This window comes from Chelonia mydas, chromosome 7, assembly GCF_015237465.2.
Source record: "Chelonia mydas isolate rCheMyd1 chromosome 7, rCheMyd1.pri.v2, whole genome shotgun sequence".
NCBI lineage: Eukaryota > Metazoa > Chordata > Testudines > Cheloniidae > Chelonia > Chelonia mydas.
The window spans coordinates 101021787-101035132 of NC_057853.1; the positions used below are offsets into that span (position 1 = coordinate 101021787).

A 13346-nucleotide genomic window follows, 5' to 3' on the forward strand; every position below is an offset into this window, starting at 1 on the left:
TAGTCTAGGGATGTGGCATGTTGGCGCAAGGCATTCATATTGTGACTATTTTAAATAAACTGAATACTGAATACTTTTACTGAATACTGAATACTTTTACTTGATGCAACACCAAACTAACTATGATGGGTGGAGACCATCCATGGTATATGGGCTCAATGTAAAGAGGGCATTTGTTTGAATTCTTTTAATAAGGGCTCTTGTTTCATGAAGAAGGCAGGAACATGAATCCACTGAGCTGAGTAGTCAATGAAACTCCCAGAAGTAAAAAAATAACACCATATCTCCTCAAAAGAAACTAAATTACCCATTCATGAATTCATGGTAATCTGTTTTTATTGCTACTTAATGGCTTGTTGGATCTGTTCAGCCCTCTGCAGATAAGCTCAGAAATGCTACCTACATTGGAACATCTTTCATAGCTGTAAATGCTGATCTCACTGTAAAACATATTAAGAATCCACAGGCATGAATTTCTGGCATGCTATACCTGTGGTTTCTTTTCTTTTTGAAGAATTTTAAAATACTTAAATTCGTATCAGATACTGCATATCCCATTTCATTACAAGCAAGGAAGAACAGATTAATCCCATATGTGTTAAAACAGACATTGGAGCTCATTTATCATAGAATCATAGGACTGGAAGGGATCTCGAGAGGTCATGTAGTCCAGTCCCCTGCACTCATGGCAGGACTAAGTATTATCTAGACCATCCCTGACAGGTGTTTGTCTAACCTGCTCTTAAAAATTTCCATGGAGATCCCATAACCTCCCTAGGCAATTTATTCCAGTGCTTACCCACCCTGACAGTTAGGAAGGTTTTCCTAATGTCCAACCTAAACCTCCCTTGCTGCAATTTAAACCCATTGCTTCTAGTCCTATCCTCAGCGGTTAAGAAGAACAATTTTTCTCCCTCCTCCTTGTAACAACCTTTTATGTACTTGAAAACTGTTATCATGTCTCCTCTCAGTCTTCTCTTTTCCAGACTAAACAAACCCAATTTTTTCAATCTTCCCTCATAGGTCATGTTTTCTAGACCTTTAATCATTTTTGTTGTTCTTCTCTGGACTTTCTCCAATTTGTCCACATCTTTCCTGAAATGTGGCACCCAGAGCTGGATACAATACTCTAGTTGAGACCTAATCAGCACAGATTAGAGTGGAAGAATTACTTCTCGCGTCTTAGAGTAACAGCCGTGTTAGTCTGTATTCGCAAAAAGAAAAGGAGTAATTGTGGCACCTTAGAGACTAACCAATTTATTTGAGCATAAGCTTTCGTGAGCTACAGGTAGCTGTAGCTCACGAAAGCTTATGCTCAAATAAATTGGTTAGTCTCTAAGGTGCCACAATTACTCCTTTTCTTTTCTCGTGTCTTGCTTACCACTCTCCCGCTAATACATCCTGAATGATGTTCACTTTTTTTGCAACAGTGTTACACTCTTGACTCATATTTAGCTTGTTGTCCACTATGACCCCCATATCTCTTTCCTCAATACTCCTTGCTAGGCAGTCATTTCTCATTTTGTATGTGTGCAACTGTTTGTTCCTTCCTGAGTAGAGTACTTTCCATTTGTCCTGCCAATGAAATACAATTGGTAGCACTGCTATTCTTTTACAGGTAGCACTAAGGATTCAGTTTAGAAGAAATTTAGGAGTAGGGTGACTTTGGTCTTGTGCAAATGCAGGAGTAGGGGTTAGTATAATGAGGCTTCCCTATCACCTCTATCTCTGTACAGTGGGCAGCCATTATGTAGCAAAGGAGTGTAGTCCCTGCGCTAGCATCATTGGTAACAGCAGCCTCCCAAAGAGAAAAGGTCAGAGGAAAGGCTGAGGCATGTTCCTATCCCCTTCTATACCTTACTTAGAGCTTGGTGAGCACAGAGAGGAATGCATACTATACCCAGCAAAGGACAGCTATCTCCTGCCTACACCATGGGCCTGCTGAGCTCCAGGAGGAATGCTGGTGGAGTCCTCCTCCTAGGAATGCCACTACAGTGTCACTCCCTTGACAGCCTTCTGGCATAGGGCTGTGTCTTAAAGGCACAATCTGTCCCCTAGTGTAGGAAGCTGAAGAAATTCATAGATAGATTTATACACCTGGCTTTTATTTGGTATTAGGACTTGGCTGGTTTCTTCAGAGACTAGAGAGAAGAGGACTCACCCTGGAAACACCAGCCATGAATGGCTACCTAATCAGAGATGGATAAAATATTGTATTTTTACTTGTTGCAATGTTGTGAAATATTTTGTGGGGTTTTTGAGTTTTTCCCCTCAGAAATCCTAAACAAACCAAATGTAGAGGTCAGAGGCTGCCTAGCTCTGCACAAAACAGCTGGGGAAGGAGGATCTCCCTCATAATGTTTAGTCCAACGATTAGAGCACTGAACCAGGATATGGGAGACCACTGGTTCAAGTCCCCCTTCTGCCTGAGGAGAAGGAATCTGAACAGGGATCTGCCATCTCTCGAGTGAGTGCTCTACACATGAGGCTACAGAGTCAAAGGAGGGATGGCAGTTCTCTGCAAATGGGAGGATAGAGGGGGGAGTGAGGGGAGGCACTAAGACTCAATGGAAGGGGGAGTAGAGCTGGCTGCAAAAGAGAGTCTGGGGATTCTATCTGGTCCTAGGCCCATTCCAGCCCCTCTGGTTCCCATTCCCTGCTACCCCATCGTATCCTGGTTGCTGCTATAGCTGCTTCAGCCCCTCTGGGTCCTGTTCTCACCTCCACTTCTCCTGGGGGTATATGAGTTTTCATATTTCCATTGTGGCTGTGCTAGCCTCCCCCCACCCATTCCCATTTGGCTGCTGCTGGAGTCATTCTCACTTTTTCTCTGGCCCAATTAATATTTAATCTGCCAATTATTTAATTAAACTGGAACAATTTCAAGAGGAGAGACAGACTATTCAAGTGGTTTAGTGGTTAGGGCACCCACCTGAGAGGTGACGGGTACTTGTTCAGATCTCTTCTGGTCCTCAGGCAGAGGAGGGACTTGAATTAGTGGTCTCCCACATTTCACATGAGGAGTGTTCTAACCACAGGGATAAAGGTTAAAAGGAAACTACTCCTCCTCCTCTCCCCCAACTCCCCCAGCTGTTTTGTGTGGAGTTAGTTAGCCTCTGAGTCTGCTTACCAGATTGGGCCTAACAGGTGACTTAGGTGGAAGAGGCCTATCGTCTCCTGGTTCTTGGATCATTAGCAGAGATGGGCACCTCCCTGCAGCCAGGACTGAGGGCATGTCAACTCTACAAGTGCTACAGCAGTAGAGCTGCTGTGCTGTAGCTAGCCACTGTGGTGTAGACACTCACTACAGCAATGGAAGAGGTTTTTCTGTTGCTCGAGTAAATCCATCACCTTGATAGGTGGTATCTATGCCAACAGAAGAATTCTTCTGTCTATCTAGCTGTGTCTACAATGGAGGTTAGTTTGACCTAACTATGTTGCACAGGGCATGAAATTGCACAGTTCTGAGCAATGTAGCTAGGTTGACCTAAGTTTTAGATGTTGCCCTGGCCTTAGGTCTCCCATTGGCTAGTTTAGGTAGCTCACCACCTAGTGTGCTTACTTATGGATTGCATTCTAAGGCACCTGTCTTTCTTCATTCGTTGTACAGGAAGCCTAGGTGCCTCATCCTAGCTGGGATGATTTAGTTGGGGATTGGTCCTGCTTTGAGCAGGAGGTTGGACTAGATGACCTCCTGAGGTCCCTTCCAACCCTGATATTCTATGATTCTACGATCTCAGGCTTTGTGGATTGCAGAGTAGTTCCTATGATTTTCTCCATGCCTAAAAGTTAGGCAGTGTGATGCTGAGCATCTTAATACCTAAATCACTTTGTGCATCTGAGCCTTAGGCCCCAAACCTGCAATCAGATCTACTTGTGTGGACCCCCTGCGCTTGTGTGAAGCTCCTTCCAAATTAATTATGCCACTGCTGTCACCAATATGAGACCCAGTCTACACTACAAAGTTTTGCTGGCTTAGCTATGTAGGTTAGAGGTGTGAAATGGTATGATTCCCTGACAAATGTAGTATGCTAGCAAAAGCCACTCGTGAAGAGATCGATTTATTATGCCAGTAAAGCTGTGTTGTTGCTGGAATTGCTTATTTTGCTCAGCAGGAATGGGAATAAACTATGCTGCCAAAATCACAATTTTGCTGGTATAAGCAGAGTCCACACTAGAAGTGCTTTACTCTATATGTACTGGTCTAGCCATACTGGAAAAGTGCTCCTAGTAGATCTGGCCTGAGGATGTTAGCCAGAACTGAGACTGTGTAACTTACAGCAGATGCAAGTAAAATTCTAATACTTAAAAAATATTTATAGAGGATGTCCATCTGTTTTGACATTCTTGATCTGCTGATTATATAGAATAGCATTAGTTTAGTCATCTATTACTGCTGCCTGTTATTGCAGTTGAGTGCTCTCTATCACCATGTCAAGGAGTATGGTTTGGCCTGGTCCTCCTTTAAGGCAGCAGAGAATAGACGAATGGGATCAAAAATCATCTACCCATGGGCAACTCATCTCAGCGTAAAGGCCTGGAGTTGGCTTTTCTACCTATATGGGTTTGGGCTTGTTTTGAGTGAGTTCATTGTGGAAAAACCATATTGTGCTACTTCACTGTCTTACCTCAGCTGCTATAAAGGCTCACAGGAAGAAGGTTGGTCTCCTAGATAGTGAAGATCCATCTTCAAAACACTTTGTTAAAAAAAGTGAATAAAACATGATTTTAAAAGCTCCCCCACATAAACATTGAGTAATTTAGATATTCTGTGTGTACATCACTGTTTTTGTAACATGTGTTCAGTGCAGTCCTTAATATGTCCTCCAGAAGATCTAGATTCCATAATGGCCATCAAGGACCAGTCTCTCCTCCTAAAGTAGTCAGGTATGGTCACAGCCAGGAATAAATTATCTGCAGTTGAGTTAGAGAGTATTTTGTCTCCAGAATCAGGATTACGTTTATACAGTATCCACAGTTGTCATCTAAGTTCTTTGCATTCTTCCTCATAAGTTCTACAACTGCTAAAAAGTTAAATAGAAACAAGTGAAATATTAATTTATGATATTTTTTGGAGATGAAATGTTTCATCAAGAAATCACTTTCATGTATTTACCTAGTGAAGTAAAATATGACCCAGTCAGTTACAAATATAAGTATTTTCGTATTTATTATGAAATATTTTCTGTCATAATTGTAACTGACCAATGAAAAATATCATTATTTGGCAATGTGTGAGTAAGCTGAGGAGTACAGAACCCACAGAAACCCACAAAGTGAAAGGTTAACTGTCTTCAGAGGGAACTAGTCAGAAAACTCTGTGGTGATGGGCATCTATATACAAATCTGGATGGGTGAATGAATAGTGCCTGCCCTTCCCCAGAGAAGCTATAATGGGAGGATCCTTTCCACCAAGGTTCATTATGTCAGATATATAAACATGAAGAGGAAATGCCTTGGGGCTTGCCAAGGAAGATGGACATGCTATGTCTCTTTACTCTGTGACAGGGTTGGGCCAGACGGCTATAGGAGAGTAATAGAAGGCAGATATATTAGCCCCAGGTTAAGTAGGTCCCTTTTCCCTGGGTAAGGTAACAGGGAAGGTTCCAGAACAATCAGGAACCTTCTGGAGACAGTTAAGACAGACAGGCTGATTAGAACACCTGCAGCCAATCAAGAAGCTGCTAGAATCAATTAAGGCAGGCTAATCAGGGCACCTGGGTTTAAAAAAGGAGCTCACTTCAGTTTGTGGTGCACGTCTAAGGAGCTGGGAGCAAGAGGCGCTAGGAGCTGAGAGTGAGAACGCATACTGTTGGAGGACTGAGAAGTACAAGCATTATCAGACACCAGGAGGAAGGTCCTATGGTGAGGATAAGGTAGGTGTTGGGAGGAGGCCATAGGGAAGTAGCCCAGAGAGTTGTAGCTGTCACACAGCTGTTCCAGGAGGTGTTCTAGACAGCTGCATTCCACAGGGCCCTGGGATGGAACCCAGAGTAGAGGGCAGGCCCGGGTTCCCCCCAAACCTCCCAACTCCTGGTCAGACATAGGAGGAGTTGACCTAGACTGTGGGTTCACGAAAACGGCCAAACTGCGGGCTACCGTGAAGCTCCAAGGCGAGCAAATCCGCCAGTAAGCACAAGACCCACCAAGGTAGTGGAGGAACTTTGTCACAACTCCTAGTTCGGGGATGTAATTGGGTCAGGAGATTCCAGACCAAGCCCTAACCACAAAGCAAGGAGAACTTGAGAAACTGACTAACTTATTCACAGTAGGGGGACTGCATTTTTTGCCAGACAATTTAAGGTACGGCTGTTTACTTCATCTTTATTTTGGTTTCCCCTGGCTGAAGCAAGGCTGCCTACATTAGACACTGGACTCTCCCCTTTGGGCCAAGATGAGGAAAGCTTTGGCCTGACTGTGGAAGTTGTCCAGGGCAGAGGGGCTCCATGCTTAAAGCCAGCTAGTGTGCTAAAAATAGAATGTAGCTGCAGCTAGCTGCCCCATGCCTGCACACATTATCTGAGATCCTAGGCACATGTATGCTATTTTTAGCACACTAGCTCAATGAGAGTTAGTGCAAGTAGGTCTCCTTGAGCTGGGAATAACTTGAAGTGTAGACTCACCCAAAGAGACAATGGGTGAAATTCTGGCCCCACTGACGTTAGAGAGTTTTTTGTGATTGACATCAATAGGGGCAGGATTTCACCCAATGTTTTGTTTTTCCTTTTTGTTGTGTCCCTCCCTTTTGTTGGTACTGTAGCCTTAGGCTGCCCTTGTAGAGGGAGCTTTAGAACCTCAGTTCCCTGATGAGCTAGAGCAAAGTCCCATGATCTCCTTCCAATCAATAGTTTGTTTATGATGGAATTATGGTTCAGGTCAATGGGTCTCTGTAGAATTCATACAAGGTTCATGCGCTTGGCAACATTCAGGGCACACCCTGAGTGCTGTGTGGGAGCAGTGCACACACTGCTCATGGACCATGGGAAGTCTCTTAGAGGACATGAACCGTGAGAAGCTTCCTTGGGATGGGCTCAAGACCTGAGAGCAAGGACAGTAGTAGATAGAGGCAAGTAAATAAGAATATTAATCAAAGTCATATTATTTCCTTTGTTGTGTCCTTTTGCGGTTGAAGTATGTAATGCGCAGGGGGGAGAGATAATAAAAGGGAAGGTGGAAAGCTGACAGGCGGCAGCCCGTTAGCAGACCAGCCGCTTGCTTGCTAAAAGCTGTGTCCCGTCTTGTCATTGAACCGCCACAGGTCTCTATATGTGGCAGAATCTGATGAAGTGCATGGCTTTTTTAATTTCATCCTAGACAAAATGTTGCTGGAAGACCACTGTAAAAAGCTCCACCGACTTACTTACAGCTTTCCATTCTGTACTGGGGCCAATAGACTTTGGTAATGGGTTCATTTTAAGTAAACTCTTCCATACTGGGACCATCCCTTTGTTATGTGTTTATACAGTGCCTTGCACAATGGGAGTGGGGCCGCTAGGAAATACCATAATAAACATAATATAAGAGGTTTTTTTAAAGTAAGGAGTTTGCAAAATATATCTAATAATCTAGAGTTGTAGATTTGTAAAGACATAACTGGCCTAATTTTGTGCAAATCAGTGCATAATTTGTCACTGCAGCTTCATTATAAATGAAGTTATTTCATTACAGAATGATTGCTGGAATTATTTTCTCTATGTAGGAAGTTTTGTTTCCTACTCAAACGTGTATTTTGTCTCTTTCCTTACCGAGGACATTCACTATACCGATTATATAGTATATGCTCAATTACAAGTCACATTTAAAAAAAAAAAAGCTTTTGCAGAATTCATATAATTGCTGGAGACTCTCTTACGAAGGCCTTTTAAAATTATTTGGATCCAGGGGTTTTGGTCTGAAAAATACAGCATCTTGCTTTGCAAGTGGATAAAATCATTGGTTCAGAATACTTTACTGTAATGTGAAGTAAAACTGCTCCTTTGAAATCAGAGAAGAACTTGAATTTAAGTGATAATCGTGGAGCAGTGGAGCTACCCTGCAAGCAAGCAGATGAAATATAAAATATCAAATGGTGTGAAGGGGCTTACTAAGACAGTGTAAGACCACAGGTGAGACTTCTGCATTCAAATTCTCTTTCTTGATCTTTGGAAATAATAAGCTTGAAAATTTAACTACTCGGTTTGTACATTTTTTGGAAGTGTAACAAGTTAGTTTAATAGCAGTGCCTTTTCAAGAGATTTTCAGTACCTGAACGCTAAACAAAAAGTCCTGTTCATCTACCAGACTTCTTAACAACAGCAACAATATTGTCAATAACATGCAGTATTCTGGAATCTGTATTCACAACTGTTGCAAGAAATATTCTTCAAGGGACATAGAAAGTGTGGCCAGGAAACGTCCAATAAAAACCTAATGTACAAAACTAAAAAAAAATGCAATAACAATGGATTTTGGGGAAAGTAACTGGTTTTCCAGACAAAGCAAAGCTAAAATGTGTTTCATGTACACTTTCTGACAAAATAGAGAGCACGAAGTTTGTACAAGACTACTTAACTATAGGAAAATGTCCATCTGTATATTTAGTGGAAATTATTACATAGTAATAAAAACTTTTAAGATAATCTGGTGATGGATGTCATGGAAATGCCAAAAATGGATGTATACATTAAACTGCATGTTTAATTTATTTATCTGATTTTTCAGTTTAGAACAGAAGCCATACATATGCCCTTACAATGTGCATTACTGGCTATTATAATGTTCTTAATACAGAAAAGGCTGATGAATAAGAGTCTGATCTTGCAATTGGATTGCTTGTTCAAGTAAAATTACTTGCTCGAGTAAGTGATTGTACCATCAGGTCTTTTACATTATAAATTTAGATATAAGACGAACAACTCTAAATTACACAAACTTATAATAGTATCAATTTAAGAGTCTGTTGAAAGTAATTTATTTTCTTCGCCTTTAAAATTCTAGGGGAAAAAATCTGAAGTTAATTTTTTTGATATGTTTCTATTGTTTAATTTAGGCATATGTAATACACCTGAATGGTCTTTATATATACTGAATGTTTCAAGCAATATAACTCATCTCATGTTCAGGAGAGATTATTCTCTTATAAAAGAGAACTGCTATGTGAAAATAACAAGGATAAGAAAGTTTTAAAGATTAAAATGTCAGGGAGATAAACACATTACTTTGAAACATATTTGTATTCTCCAGCTAGTTCAAACACGCAGGCAATTTATCTTTCAAAAAGTAAACATGCATGAAATCTGATCAGCTTTTTATTGTACATGGAATAAATTAGGCAAGACATTGTAATAGACTCCTATATAGCTCATTTACACATCTTTTGATAAATGTAATATGCAGCTTCCCAGTACTTTGTGAGACATTAACCTTCTTGCATATTGATGCTGCTGTTCTGAAATCTGACAGGCAGTCAAAGACCTTTCTTTCACCCTTTGGAAGAAAGCAAGTCTCCTACACAGGAACGACTTGCTCAGTATTCTACACATGTAGTTTCTTCAGAGTCCAGTGTCTTCCCATCTAAATATCAAAGATTTAAGGAGATCAAATAATTGCAATAATAGTAACACAGCGAAGTGTTATTCACAATATTGCAATTATCCAGTGTGGAAGATGGGCAATTAGAATACAACCAATTGGTGCTTGATGGGAAGATACTGCTTATTCACCAGTAATTAACAGGAACCATTTAAAAGTTTTTTTGGTGTTGCAAGATAATACAGTTCATTCAGATCTGATTGAGAGAATGGTCAAGATCTTCAAGAGTGACTAGTGATTTTGGATGCCCCAATTTTTGGATGCCCCATCTGAGACACCTTAAATGAGCCTGACATTTGAGAAAGTGATGAGCCCACTCTCAGAAAATCAGTTCCCTCTCAAGTTAGGCACTCAAAAACTCAAACAACTAAAATCAGTAGTCACTTTTGAAGATCTTGTCAAAAGTGATTGTTACATATGTGTCCTGCAAGAGAGTATGTAACTATAGGTTGTTTCTTTTAAAACCCTTGGTTTGATATATTAGAGGAACTATGCAGCTGTGTCTAGAGAACTTTGAGAAATGGTTATAGAAAGCTTGCTGATAAATGACAGTGAATTTCTACATTGTGTGTGATGGTCTGATTGTGGAAATAAGTTTGCAAAAGTTATTTTTTCCTGCAAAGAGAAAAGACAGCCAGGAAACTGCATCAGAGGCATGTTATAGGTTTTTTATTTTGGTAAGTTCAAAATCCTTACTAGAGAAATACTAAGGAAAAAGTGTAAGAAATCATATTTTAAGGCCAAGAGGCAGCCAGGGATGGACTAAACTTGTTACTATAGTAGGAAAAAGATGCAGTAGTAAATGTAGCAGTATTTGTCCTTCCTTATTTCTGTACTGAATAGGAGGGTTGATGCAAACAAAGCTAGACCTCTCTGCAAAGCAATTGACTAGGCATTCCATCAGGAATGTCTAGATTTTGATGTGCAGCCTTCTTTGCTGAATCATGTGCCATGCAAGCTTTGACTGAGTGGTGAGAAGATGCTAGATAATGTGTCCAGAACTAGTGTAGGCTAGCCAAAGGAGGCTTCTTTTGGGGGGAAGAGTGGGAGCTTCCATTGCGCCCCGTCAGCATTGCAATAAAAGCAAAACATATTAATTCCTTGTGGAGTTCAAATGATCACCCCAGAGCTCTTAGTCAATACATATCAGCTCACAGTATCCCACAGGCCATTAAAGCACGTAAAGTGAATGTCACACTAGAACTGGCAGGGCCATATTAGCTGCAGACCTCTGTGACTGCAGGTTTAACAAAGGTTGAACCAGCCCTGCTGAGGTGTACTGTACAAAGGAACAAGAATAGCCACACAACCTGTTAGTGCTCCGTCTGACCCTGGGGATTAGACTGGAGATAGAATCACTTCTATGGTTGATGCTACGGTCCAGTTTATATATTCTAATTTGCCAAGAGTGAAGGATGAGTAACAGATCAAGTACTGATGTTGTAAAATTAGAAATTAAAATGGATGGCATAGATGATGAGACTACCAGTCACTTTAACCCTAAACATGGATTGAACAAAGTTTAAGGCTGCAGGTTTATGGATGCAGTGGCAGTGGGAGTGAACTGCATAATTCTTCTAGGAATAAGACAACCAGAGTAACGACTGACAGTTAAGCAAGAGAAGAAAGGACTCTTCGTGGTGATGGAAGAGGAAGAAGTTCAATCACAATATTTTACATCATTGAAAAACTTGGAAATATTGATGAGTTACCAGAAACCTTTGCCCACAGTAGAAATTATTTAAAATGACCAAAAATTCATCTGCTCATACTTTGTATTATGGTAGCTCCTAGAGGCGCCAACTGAAATTAAGTGTCTCATTAAGAAATCATGCTAAGCCACATATCTGCTTGTGACTGTCCAGAGCTAAGTGACCTGGCAAACATATGGCTTTGGACCCAGGGACAAACATAGACCCCTCTCCCATCACTTGAGGAAGTATGAAAGACTATCCAAAAGTTATGGAATGGATGTGCTACAGGACCTGATGGTTTTCCGCCAGAGTTGCTCAAAGGTGCCTTCAACTAATGAGCATTGGCCTGCATCAACTGTTCTTAATTGTGTGGGCATCAGGTAAAATACCAGCTGAATGGAAAGATAGCATCATTGTGTCCTTGTGCTACATGCAGATCTCATAGTTACTGGTCCTTGGAAAGATCTTTGCTCACATTCTGCTTGGTAGGATTCAGCTGCTCCTTAACAGACCTTGAGTTCCACAGGAATCAGGTTTCATTCTTGGGTACACAATGGATGTTATCCTTATCCTTCAGCTTCTGGCTGAGCTGCACCAAGAATTTAACTGCCCACTTCATGTGGTGTATATCAATATCAAAGCGACTTTTGATTTGTTTGATAGGTCTTTGCTTTGGCTCACACTGAAAGGAGTTGGTATCCCAGATCTTCTGCTAAATCTGGTAGGTGATCTTCACACTGGCACACCCGGTGCAAGAGTGTGTGTTGGTTCCTGGTATATCATTTTGTCATGTTTCTATGCAACCGCAGGTGGGCAGCAGGGATGCATTCTAGCCTTGCCTCTATTCAGTGAAGCTATTTCTTGGCTATCCACTTGCCGCTATGCATGTCGGAATCAAGGTTGGTCAAGAAGTGTTTGCCGATCAAGACTATGCTGATGACAATGCCTTGCTTGTGGAGAAGTCAGAGAATTGCTGCCATGCCCTTCTTGGTCCCCAAGACTCCACCCACACTGTGGGGTTGAATATCTCATGACAGAAGACCAAGAAGAAGAAGAAGAAGAAGACCAGAACCTCAGAACTGGGCCACCAAAACTACCGATGTAGGTGGGGTCAAGTACAATGCAGTGTTGACAGGTTGTCAACCTAGGCTGCAAGCAGAGTCCAGATGGTTGCGGCAAACCAGACATTCTTTGATAAATAGGTCTCCTCACTCCTTGCATAAAGGTCATGTCTTGTTTATGGACACAAAAACATCTTCACTCAGACAAAGCTCAGGATCTGCCAAACCTGTGTATTACCTGTATTGCTATATGGTTCAGAACCTGGATTCTCTTTCACGCAGACTTGGAGCGGCTAGAGGCATTCTATATGAACAGTCAGTGCCAAATTGAGCAAAAAATGGTTCTACTTTGTGCAAAACATTATAATCTTGCAGATACTAGTCTTCCTTCAGTAGCTCATTATATTCAAAAGCAGCACTGCACGCTCTTCAATCATATCACCAGGATGGATAAAATACCCCAGCACACCATGCACTCAGATGCTTCACTGTTGCCCAAAGGGTACCTGACATGACCCTTCCTGGCATTGCCCGTGGGGCTGCCCAAGAGATTCATAGAGTTGCAGGATTGAGCCAGATCTGGGAACTTCACTCCACAATGCCTGGTGTGACACCATTAACCGTGGACATTCTGGCTGGTGCAATGGTCCTCAGTAAACGATGCATATTTGATGATGATGACTGGGCTAGGCAATGTACACACATAGTAAGAGAGAATCCCTGCCCCCAGAGAGCTTACAGTCTAAATAACAAATACTTTAGATTTGAAGGTCTGCACATTTCTCTATAATTTGTGAAAGAGAGAGCACCATCTTACCTGCCACCACTCTGGTATACTTTCCACCTGGCTAACTTTTGCAAGGTGGCTGGCCTCTTCAAGGGGAGATGGGTCCCAGCCCAACCTGTGATACACCAAACTCCCTTGCCCAGGTGGAGAGAATGAGTAATGTCATGTGACACGTGAGTCATGTAGATAAATCAGGCCTCTGGGGATAGATAAGAGAGGCCTGTGGAGACTATA

The 13346-nt window shown here is 41.6% G+C and overlaps 1 protein-coding gene across 3 annotated transcripts in view; it reads left to right on the forward strand.

The window, feature by feature from the left end:
- C7H10orf90 (chromosome 7 C10orf90 homolog) overlaps positions 1–13346 on the forward strand; it is a 217025-nt gene that overhangs the window by 65769 nt on the left and 137910 nt on the right. The gene's annotated exons all lie outside the window — the stretch shown is intronic.